Below are 12,892 nucleotides of genomic sequence, written 5' to 3' on the forward strand. Positions count from 1 at the left end.
GAATCCATCACTATACAGCCACACACACAAGTCCGCCAGCCCAAAGGTCAGTGATGAACTGGTGGTAGCAAAACCTACACCGTTACGCCAACAGAACTACACCCACAGCATTATGACCTACGAATCACCGCAATAGACATTCAACCACAGTAAATCATTGGTGGTACATGCCGCTGCGCTCAAAATACACACAACCTAACAAAACAACACTACATTGGACAATTCAAACTACACACACCTGACACACATACACACACCACACCCACATACCCAAACCACTATAAAACACACACACTACCCACAACCCTTTACGACTCAAAAAAATTGACAACAGAGAGAGAGAGAGATACCAAGAGCACCCACAGAACCAGAGCCTCAGAACACCATCACCCATACACCCATCCACGCACCTTACAGCACACACCCCAACACATCACCCCACACACCCTCACACACACCACACACACTACACCCCTGACACCACAAAGACACCCCAGGTCCTCAGAGGAGGAGCTAAGGGTCATGGTGGAGGAAATTATCCAGGTAGAGCCACAGCTATTCGGATCACAGGTGGAGCAGACATCCATTGCTAGGAAGATGGAGCCATGGCGGAAGATCGTGGACAGGGTCAACGCCGTAGGACAGCACCCCAGAACAAGGGATGACACCAGGAAGAGGTGGAACGACCTATGGGGGAAGGTATGTTCCGTGGTAGCAAGACACCAAATAGCTGTACAGAGGACTGGCGGTGGACCCCCACATCCTCCCCTACAACTAATAACATGGGAGGAGCAAGTCTTGGCAATTATGCATCCTGAGAGCCTGGCAGGAGTAGCAGGAGGACTGGACTCTGGTAATTTAACTCTTTACTACTTTCACCCCCCTACCTACACGCCATCACATACTTCCTTCCCTACCCTCACCCCCTCACCCCACCACCTCACATATACCCCACCATCACAACCCACCCATCCCAATACCAAGCCCTACATGCACCACCAATGCATTAACATCACTCACAGCCCTGCATGGACACCCATCACTAAAGCATGCACATTAGAGAGAATCACCTAGCCCACAAAATCACTAATCACATAAGGCAAAGCTGACAGGGCAATAACAACCAATACAGGGCAACACACCCATGCACTAGATGTCGCACGCAGAAACAATAACACTGCATTTACATCCCCACAGGTCCCCCACCCAACGTCACTGTAGAGGAGGTGCCAGCAACATCCAGTCCCCCCACAGAAGAGGCCTACAGTGATGACAGCAGCTCTGGACACCTAGATCTGGATTACCAACCTGCCCCATCAGGGATCTCTGGACAGTCAGTTACCCAGGCACAGTCCCATACCCCCAAAGAGCCTCCCCCCTCAGGAAATACCAGCACAGCACCCACCCACCGGGCCCATACCGCTGTCCCCAGGACATGTCAATCAGCAGTGTGTCCACCACTACAGGGACCCCAGGCAGCCCCACAGACACAGGATGATCAGGGACATGGGGTTAGTGGCAATGGGCACACGGTTAAGGGGACAGAGGTACAGGACAACAGGGAAGCTGGGAAGACTGCTGTGCGACAGGGGAGGACAGGCCCATGGGTCCGACTCTCCACGAGGCACTCACCAACATCCTGGGAGCATACCACCATCCACAGGAGACGATGGGCCAGATACTGTACAAGTTGCAGGAGACCCAGTGGCTGCAGTACGGACAGTGCCTGGGGATCAGGGAGGACCTTAAGGACATTATCACCAACCATGGTCACCATTGCAGGGGTGCTGGCAGACATGTCCAACACCGATGAACAGCCCTCCACCTCCGCTGCCGCTAGTGGACAGGAGGCCCCGCCACAGGACCAACGGCCACCAGCACCCCTCCCCCTGCAGAAGGAGAACCACCCCGCAAATGTTCCCTGCGATCCAGGCAGAAGCCAGAGAACATTGCCAAGACCCCCGCCAGGAAATAGGACTCTCATGATTGTCACCCTTGTGTCCCACTCTGTCACCCTGTCCACCTTTAACTGCTATTACTCCCCTTCCTATTCCCCCTTGGACAATGAACCTGTGATACAAATAGACTGGACTCTATCCTGGACTTTCATCCACCATCACCCCAGCACATTGCACATACCCCTCTACTTACTAACATTTAAATAAACACCCTTTGAAAAAATACAAGTATGGAGAATGTCAAATGATTGAAGTATGTATTAGTTTAACAATGTTTAAACACTGCAATACAACTGTACAGAAATGTATACATAGGAATGACCTGTAATTGGCTGCAGTCCACACATCAAGGGCCAGAGTGAGGTGCAGATATCTGAAAATAGAGATGCCGAAGGGTACAGTAAGTGGCCAGAGAACTGGGAGAATCTGACTGCCATGTACAATGTCAAATAAAAAACTGTCAATGCAAAGCGAAGTTACAGTTTCTTACCTGTGTGTCACTGGAAGTGCTGTCGTATAACAGCTGTTTTGTTGTGCTCATCCTCATCTTCTGCCTCCTGCTCTTCATTGTCCACAGGGTCCACTGCTGCCACTCGCCCATCTTGAGCCTCATCCTCCTGCAGAAAAGGCACCTGGCATCTCGAAGCAAGGTTATGCAACATGCAGCATGCCACGATAATCTGGCAGACCTTCTTGGGTGAGTAGTACAGGGATCCACCAGTTAGATGGAGGCAACGAAACCTGGCCGTCAGGAGGCCGAATGTCCTTTCTATGATTCTTCTTGTTTGCCCATGTGCCTCATTGTAACGTTCCTCTGCCCTTGTCTTGGGATTCCTCACAGGGGTCAGTAGCCATGAGAGGTTGGGGTAACCAGAGTCACCTGCAAATATTGAGGGATACCTGTTTAGCCAAACACTAACTCTTATGGACAACACCATACCCATACACCAACATCTACTGGGTAGGAACCATGGGCTCACCTATAAGCCACACCCAGTGCCTCTGGAGTTGAGCCATTACATATGGGATGCTGCTATTCCTCAGGATATAGGCATCTTGCACAGATCCAGGATACTTAGCATTGACATGGGAGATGTACTGGTCCGCCAGGCACACTATCTGAACATTCATCGAGTGAAAGCTCTTTCGATTTCTGAACACCTGCAAATGCAATATGTGTACCAACAATACCCCCAATGATGTTGGGGATATGTCCCAATGCATAGAAGTCAGCTTTCACTGTGGCCAAATCCTCCACCTGGGGGAAAACAATGTAGCTGCACATGTGTTTAATCAGGGCAGACAACACTCTGGTCAGCACTATTGAGAACGTTGGCTGAAACATTCCTGCTGCCAAGCCCACTGTCACTTGGAAGGAGCCAGTTGCCAAGAAATGGAGCACAGATTGGACTTGCACAAGAGGGGGGGGATCCCAGTGGGGTGACGGTTAGCAGATATCAGGTCTGTCCCCAATTGGGCACACAGCTCTGTGATTGTGGCCCTGTCCAGTCTATAGGTGAGGATAATGTGCCTATCCTCCGCTCTTGCCAAGTCCGCCAGGGGTCTGTACACGGGGAATGTCTTCATCTCCTATTCATCCGCAGTGGTTGTAATCTAGGGGCCAAAATGGTGCACAGCTGGTCAGTATTCCACATTCCCAAACACTACACTGCATTGCATGTTGTGACTGTAACAGTATATTGTTGGATAGGCCCAACTGGTGCCTAGGTGTTCTGTGATGCAGTTAGGGGCCCCCCGAAATGGCGTCTGCTTGTCCTTTGTGGATGGACATGTGGAAATGAGGTAATGCCGCTGATGTTGTGCGCCGTTGCGGGAGGCGGTCGAATACCGCCGTGCAACTCCTCATTGGTTGTCATTGGGCCCTATGGGTTACAGTGGCCAATGGTGATGTACGCCTGTGGTGACAGTATGCACCGCCACAGACGTGACCGCCATTTTCTTTCTGTTTACTCACTTGCTATCTGACCTTCAACAGGAGAGGACCTACACTGCAAGTGCTGCTGTGACCTGTGTCTGGAACCGACCATGGCTCGTGTCACTGGGGAAAGGGCCCCTGCCTTCACCTCTGCGGAGTTAGAGAGTCTGGTGTATGGGGTCCTACCCCAGTACCAAATGCTGTATGGGCCTCCAGACCAACAGGTGAGTACACTGTGAGCACGATGCAAGGGGCATGAATGCATGGAGTGCTGTGTGTGAGGGCCTCATGTGGGGGGGTTGGTGGAAGGGTCCTGGACAGCGTGCTGAATGTATGGTGGGCACTGTCTGTGCGTAAGGGGATGTGAGGGCTATGGTGGGCCCCAAGTGTTGCAGGCCGGTCGATGTTTCTTTTCCTGCAGGTCAGCACCCATCAGAAAAAGGGTATATGGCATGCCATCGCCAAGGACGTGCGGACTCTGCGGGTCTACGGCAGGTGGAGCACCGACTGTCAGAAACATCGGGAGGACCTGAGACGCTGGTCAAGGAAGACTGTGGAGGCCGAGCTGGGGATGGCCTCCCAATGAGGAAGGGGTGCCCGTCGAACCTTGACCCCCCTGATGGCCTGCATACTGGCGGTGGCCTATCCAGAGCTAGATGGGCACTTGAGGGCATCTCAGCAGCCACAAGGGGGTGAGTACTGTTTCCCAATATACTACTTTCGCTTGGTGAGGTGGTCTCTGGGTGGGGGATGAGGGCCTGTGGGTGCCCCTATGCCAGGCTGGACATTGCAGGGTTGGTCCCATGTTGGACAGGGGCTGATGAACACCACCTCCTACCAAGCTAGTAGGCATACACTACTGGGCAGGGGTCAGTGAGTGTCAGGTATGCTGCCATTGGCGTTAGGTATTCCTGTTCATGGCCTGGTGACTAGCATTGTGACTGGTAGTGCTTTGCCTAGTGCGTAGGGCTGTTCCCTGTGTGTGTGTGTGTGTGTGTCGAGTACGCCAACGGTGGTGTTGTTGCTGCCATTGAACAAGTGTATCCTTTGTCTCTCCCCCCCTTTTTGTTTTGACACCCTGTCCTTATGTGCATTAGCATCATCTGGCAGAGGAGCAGAGGCACCGGCAACAGAGGGAGCTGCATCCCACAGGGCCCAGGAGGCCGAATCCACCAACAGTGAGGGCACCAGTGGGACGGAGGGCGAGGGGAGCACCACGGCGGAGACTGGAGGGGACAGTTCTGACAGTGATACCTCCTCTGATGGAAGCTCCCTGGTGGTGGTGGACACCTCTGTGCCCACCCCAACTACAGGTACAGCTGCCACCCTGTTTCCCGTGCCCGCTCACACAGGAGGGTGGGCATCTCCTTCACACCAGGCACCTCAGGCCCTGCACCAGTTAGCCTTGCTGCCCTGAGTAAGGAGGCTATTGACCTCCTGCGATCCATCTCTGTTGGGCAGTCAACCATAGTTTATGCCACCCAGGGACTGGCAGCCCATTTGCAACAACCAAATGCATTCCTGGTGGGCATTCACTCTGGCATGGCGGCCCAGCAGAGATCAATCCAGGCTCTGGCCTCCTCCCTGATGGCAGCCATTTTCCCTGTTTCTAGCCTCCCCCCTCCATCTTCCTCTACCCTGTCCCATTCCCTTCAACCCCAACCTATCCCAAGCACACATTCAAACCAGCATGCACCCAAGACAACACACAGGAGTGGTTCAGGCAAACACAAGCACCACACATGATCCATAGGCACTCACACAAACACCATCCAGATGCAGACACACCAACATCCACTACCTCCACTGTGTCCCCCTCCACCTTGCCGTCCTCCACCCTCCCAGTAGCGTCTCTACTCACACCTGCATGCACTACATCCTCATCCGCTACCCCCATCCCCCCATCCCCATCAAGCCAATCACTACACACCCCTCACTGGCAGTCACCACCCCCACATCCATGCACACGTCCCCTGTGTCCTCTCCCACTGTGTTTGTGCCCCCTCCTCCCAAAGTACACAAACGCAAGCACTCAGACACCCAACAGCCATCCACCTCACAACAGCATCCATCCCATGCACCTGAACCCAAACACAGCAGACAGACACCTCCTACAACCACTTCCTCTTACTCCACTCCCAAACCTTCTCCCTCTTCCCGTCCCAGTGTCCCTAAGAAGCTTTTCCTCTCCACCGTTGACCTCTTCCCTACCCCTCGCCCCCGTCCTTCATGTCATGCCAGGGTTGTCAGAACCTCAGCCACCCAGTCCACGGTCACCTTAGTGTCGGCAGGTACAGCAGGTGGGAGAGGCTCCAGGGAACCAGCCATCAGCACTGAAAGTGTGCCTGCACCAGCTGTCAAAGGGAAGGGCAAGGAGGCACCACCAGCTGCCAAGGGGAAGGCAAGGAGGCACTACCCGCTGCCAAGGGGAAGGCAAGGAGTCACCACCAGCTGACAAGGGGAAGGGCAAGGGAGCACACCAGCTGTGAAAGGGATGGGCAAGGGGCCTGCACCTGCAGGAAGGACAGGAGGCCTGGTGCTGGGACTGATTTGGAGCCCCCACCACCAACCATGGCGGTTCAGCTGTCCGAGGCTGCTGGGGATATGCTGGAGCCTCCCCCTCCACTGCCTGCACCGCAACCAGCACTGCCACCAGCACCACCACCAGCAGCAGCAGCCCAAGTGGGCAGCCGTCCAAGGCTGCAGGGGAAGGGCTGGAGCCTCCCACCACCACTATCTGCACCACAACCAGCACTGCCACTGCCACTACTGAGCAGCCGTCACTTCCGGTGGGCAGTGTGTAGTCCTGCCTCCATGGGCTGTAGTGCATCCTGGACCCTGCAAATCCTGTAGGGGTAACACCCAGGTGAGAGACTATGACCTTGCACTCCCAAAGCACAGCATCACAGGGCACAAGGCCCCCTCCAGAACCAGTGGAGAAGCCATCCACTCACCCCCTCCTTGCCAGGATGAAGCACACTGGGCACAAGAACCCCTCCAGAACCAGTGGAAGAAGCCATTCACTCACCCATCCTTGCCAGGATGAAGCACACTGGGCACAAGGCCCACTCCAGAACCAGTGGAAGAAGCCATCCACTCACCCCCTCCTTGCCAGGATGAAGCAAACTGGGTACAAGGTCCCCTCCAGAACCAATGGAGAAGCCATCCACTCAGCCCCTCCTTGCCAGGATGAAGCACACTGGGCACAAGGCCCCCTCTAGAACCAGTGGACGAAGCCATCCACTCACCCCCTCCTTGCCAGGATGAAGCAGACTGGGCACAAGGCCCCCTCTGGAACCAGTGGACGAAGCCATCCACTCACCCCACCTTGCCAGGATGAAGCACACAGGGCACAAGGCCCCCTCTGGAACCAGTGGAGAAGCCATCCACTCACCCCCTCCTTGCCAGGATGAAACTGCAGGGCACAAGGCCCCCTCCAGAACCAGTAGAAGAAGCCATCCACTCACCCCCTCCTTGCCAGGATGAAGCGGACTGGGCACAAGGCCCCCTCTAGAACCAGTGGACGAAGCCATCCACTCACCCCTGCCTTGCCAGGATGAAGCACACTGGGCACAAGGCCCCCTCCAGAACCAGAGGGCAAACCACCCACTAGAGATACTGTGGCCTTGCTCTCCCCAGGATCAAGCAGTGGGCAAACCACCCACTTGAGAGATTGTGGCTTTGCACTCCCCAGGACCAAGCAGTGAGCAAACCACCCACTTGAGAGACTGTGGCCTTGCACTCCCCAGGACCAAGCAGTGGGCAAACCACCCACTTGAGAGATTGTGGCTTTGCACTCCCCAGGACCAAGCAGTTTGCAAACCAGCCACTTGAGAGACTGTGACTTTGCACTCCCCAGGACCAAGCAGTGAGCAATCCACCCACTTGAGAGATGTGCCTTGCACTTCCCAGGACATCGCACAGGGCATGTAGCCCCCTCCAGGACCCGTGGTGTTGTACCATCTTCTGGCTGAGGTGCCCCCCCCATTCCCCGTCCCCCTGAGGTGCCTCTGTATTTTCGACCTGGTGCCCCTGCAGTGTTCTCTCCATGTTGTTGTGGGCGTGAGGTGGGGCCTTGGCCTATGTGATGTGGCCCTGTGGCCCACGGACATTAAGGACTGGGCAGTGTCCCTCCATTTGTATATATGTATATACTGTTTTGATTTTGAAGCACGTATTTCTACTTATTTATTTTATTACACTCACTTTAATCGATTCCTTTTGTCCTTGCATTATTCCTGAGGGGTACGGAGTAGATATGTGATGTTATTGCATCTGATTGTGTGTATGGTGGTGGGGGTGTTGCATGTGTGTGTCACTCTCTTTTTCCTCCCCCGTCCCTTGTGTGCTAGGCGGCAGTACTCACCGTGGTCATCTTCGCCGGCGTTGATGTGCGTAATGCATGAAGAGGTATACAAGCATGGGGAAGATGTGCAGCTCGGGCTCCTTGGCATCGTGGTTCTTCCTTGAGTCTCCAGAGGTGAGTCCTTTGCCTTCTGTGTACTGTTTCCGCTGTGCTTTTGATCTCATTGGTACAACCCCGGAAAAGGTGGCAGAGAGGTGTGTCATATTACTGTGGGTGGAACATTGTCTTCCAGCTGGCTGTTGGTGGTTACCGCCGCAGTGCTTGTTGCTTCCACCGTGGTGGTTGTGTGTTAAAGTGGCTGTCTGTGTGGGCAGTTTCCACCGTGGTCATAATTCAATTTTTTTTACCGCCGGCCTGTTGGCGGTATTACTGCCGCTTTATCACTGACCGCCAGGGTTGTAATGAGGGCCTTTATATCACTTTTACAGTGCTATCTCAACATTTAACTATTGCATTTTAATCGTTTTGACCTGCATCTTATCATATAAATATTATATATTTTTCTAAACACTGTGGTGTATTTTTGTGGTGCTTTACTGTGTTATTGCATGATTTATTGCACAAATACTTTACACATTGCCTTTTAAGTTAATCCTGACTGCTCAGTGCCAAGATACCAGAGGTTGGACACAGGATAATTTGGATTGTGTGAGACTTACCCTGACTAGAGTGAGGGTCCTTGCTTGGACAGGGGGTAATCTGACTGCCAACCAAAAACCCCATTTCTAACAGTTTTGAACTCAAAACAACACATAAATTCACTAGTTATAGTTAGCAGAACTCACTATAACTTGTGCACAACCATACACTGCTTGTGATCTCACATACTACATCACTCATGACTTGTTCTATGACACCATTTATTACATCAATCTTGACATTACAAATGGCATCATTGATGACATCACCGATTACATCATCCAATGAGTGTGATAGTTTATTTTATAGTTTATATAAAGGTGGGTAATTACCATTTTACTTTTCGGTACAGCCTGCGTCATTTTGCTACGGGGACCCCATCCCACAGGGTTTTATTATTTGAAAGGGGAGGAGGACTGCATGGCCCCTTCCCTGAGATTCATTAGGCCTGAAGACCCTATCACTCATGCCCATTTTTTTCTAAAGGGGAGGAGGGCCACGTGACCCTTCTCCCCCAGCCTCATTAGGCCCCTGGGACACCTTCCCTTCATGGCCATTTCTATATTAAAAAGGGAATGGTGCTGCACAGTTCCCTCCCCCTGAGCTTCATCAGGGCTTTGGGACCCCATCACTTTGGGAAATATATATACATCCTACTGATCATCGTCAGTAGGGAGTTAGCTTTTTGTTTTACCAATAACTTTTATGTTGTTTAAAGAATCATCAAAAAATTTTCAAAACTAGTTTTTCACTCCCTGGGACTACCACCTCCCTGGGGCTGGCCTTGTACAAATTGAAAAGAGGAGGGCATGCAGCACCACTCCTGCAGCCACTAATGGTCCAGGGGACTGCCAACCTCCCCTCCACCCCCCCCAGGGCCAGTTCACTATCTCCTGAGGAGCCCACACTCAAGAGATAGCGATTTTCTTTTGCTTGGTGGGAGCTTTCACAGCTCCCAGCAAGTGAGAGCAAATGGGTAGGAACTGGAAAAAGCTCACTAGGAGGGGACTTTTCATCTATTTTCCTGCCCGCAGGGATCTGGCATGTACCATTGGGGCATTCAGGCTTCCTGCAGACACCATTATGAAGAGGATTATGAGGAAATTTCCAGCAAACAAAAATGCACTTACTACATATAATTAGGAGGAAGTACCTTTTTTGGTGTAGCTTTAAGTCTTTGTAGTCTCAATGTCTTCTCTACACTAGGCTTCATGTTATCGCAGATTTCTGTATGTAGAGGTTTGAGGAACTATCACATTGCCAAAATTGCAGACATTCAAGGCCACAGGAAACATTACCCTGGCTTCCTTTAGGCAGCTATACTGTAGAATATGCTCTATATAATTATCCAGCAAAGTAGCAGTTATTAATTACCCAGTGCAAAGTATTCCAGTTGGGTAGACATTTTGTGCTAAATTGTGGCCTATTCTTATATAAATAAACAGATCAGAATGTGTTCTGGCACTGGTGCTCATTTCACAGAAATTAAACCTCAACGGGCAGCACTTACAAATATAAGCAAAGCAGGTGCCCCAGTTTAAGCACCACTTCTGTTAAGTACAAGTCATTGAAACTTCTTTTGCTTGGACAATGGAAAGCACTTGTGTTCTCTCTGAAGTTCCACATTCAAACGTTGTCTGAAATCCTTGTGGGAGGTGTGTGCATTGTTGCTCTTTCAAGCTCAGTATCTTATGTAGTGACTGTGACAACTATTTTTTTTCTTGTTGTGGGCTGTTGAGAACAGAGCAAACTGGTCTGCCTTTTAACTACTACAAGCATGTCTAGAAGCCCAAATTGAAAAGGGATGGGGGCCCTACGGGGTGTTGGCCGCAGGGCCTGGTCACATCCTAGGACCTGCTTCCGATCTCTGCCGTGTACGGTGGTTGAATTAACGTAAGGAAATGAAAGTTTACTTAATGTTGAAAAAACATAGAAATTCACAGAAAAAACAAAGGTTGCAGGGACGTTATAGTGGGTGAATAAAATTAAAAACTCCATAGAAATTCACTAAAAACAACAAAGGTAAGAGGAACATTATAGTTAGGTTCTGAATTTACACACACAAAACCATGGAAATTAAGTTGATATGGTTAGATTTATTTCAAGTAACTGTAACTTGCACCCTAAGGTAACTATAACTCGCGCGCTCACCATGCACTGCTAATTACCCCAGATATTACATCATTCATGACATCTTCTATGGCATCATTGATGATATCACCGCAACATTTGTAACAAAATTATCGAAGATAAAACTGTATATTGTGAGGGGACCACACAGTCCCCCTTCTGGGCCTATTATGGCCATTGGGTCCTCATCCTCAGAGGCCCGAAATATTTAAAGGTGGCCCCAACAAGCTTCCTGCATGCTGTGGGAGCCAACATTGCTCTTACCTGGAAGGAGCAGCTATCCATGCTGCTCCCTCTGGGCCAGATCAATACCTTGTATTCTCTCTCCTTGGTTCATTACCGAGAGCAGGAAAACAGAACAAGTCTACTACCAGCTGGCGGGAGCATTTTTATAGCTCCTGCTTACTGGGAGCAGACTTTCTGCTTGCGTCCGTTTGGTGGGAGATTCAGAAATGCTCCTATCAGATGAGAGCAAACACATATTCCCCTGCCTGCTCCAGCAGGCAAACCACAAAGGCCCGGTAGTGGGCTAACCCACACACAGCAAGTGAATCAGCACTGTGTGATGGGGTCCCTGGGGACTTTGAAGACTTGGGGGGGGGGGGTGGAGTTGTGTGTCCCTGTCCTTTTTTGGGCATTTAGGCTTGGGGGTGGGCTCTCTGGTCCTTTAATGGCTCGGGGAGGGAGTCTGTGCACCCCCTCCGCTCAATTAAACATTGCGGCCCTTGGCTATTTTTAGGGGAGGGTTGCCTCAAACCTGCGGTAGTCCTGTGGGATGACAGTCAAAATTGGTGATTGGTTTTGTATTTTGGCCCCAAGGGGGTCCCTCTGTGCCCCCAACATGCGGCCTAAGGGGGCAGGTTATCCCTACCCTTTTCCCTAAAGGGCCACATGTACAAAGATCTTTGTGATTTGCAAATATAAAGTCACCAACAGTAATGTACCAATGTGTCTCTAACACATTTAGCGATTAAGGGTGGGTGGCAAATGGACCTACCTCATCAGTTTTCATGAGTTAGGTCACAATTTGCAACCCATTGGGAATGGCCTGTAGTCACAGGAATGGTGGCCTGCTGGGGTCAGCAGACCACCATGTCTGTGATTGCTTTTTAAATAAAGCAATTTTATTAAATGTAGCCTGCTTTCATCAAAGGAAAATGGGATGCATTTAAAAAAAAAAAATGTTTTCTTTTCAGTTTTTAAGAGTAGATAGTGGTCGGCGGGACCACTGCCTGCTCTTAAAAAATGTTGCACCCACATTCACAAAGGAGAAGGGGTAGACTGTGAATGTTTTGCCAGCACATACCGGACGCAAAACATTCATGCATCCCCTTCAAAGTCACTTTTAGGAAGGGATGCACTTAACACGCTCCTTCCTAATACCGAATCGCAAACCCTATTTTGCGACTCAGTAATAGGTCATTAAATCACAAAAAAGGATTAGTACATAGAAAAATACTTTTTAACAGTTGCAAATGGACCTATTCTGTGAATAGGACCATTTGTGACTGCTAAATACATGTGCACATATGGCCCTTTTAAATTCCCAAAAGGATCGCAAATTGCGAATCGCAAAACAAAATGTCATACATCTGGCCCTAAGTCTTTTTGCCATTTGTACAGCAAAATAAGCATAGGATTGACCCAGTGCCATCCTTGTTGAGCTGTAAAATGACAAAAACCTCTCACCACTCCTGCCACAGTATTACAGTCTGGACTTGTAAAATTCCATCCAAGCCAATCTGGAATGAGCAAAACCAACCCCTGAGATGTCTCGATGTCATCACATCTCTTCAGAGAGGTTTATCTTTGTCTAGACACAAGGGAGCACCCGTATAAGATAAGACAAAACACTTTCAGGGT

This window comes from Pleurodeles waltl, chromosome 5, assembly GCF_031143425.1.
Source record: "Pleurodeles waltl isolate 20211129_DDA chromosome 5, aPleWal1.hap1.20221129, whole genome shotgun sequence".
Classification (NCBI taxonomy): Eukaryota; Metazoa; Chordata; class Amphibia; order Caudata; family Salamandridae; genus Pleurodeles; species Pleurodeles waltl.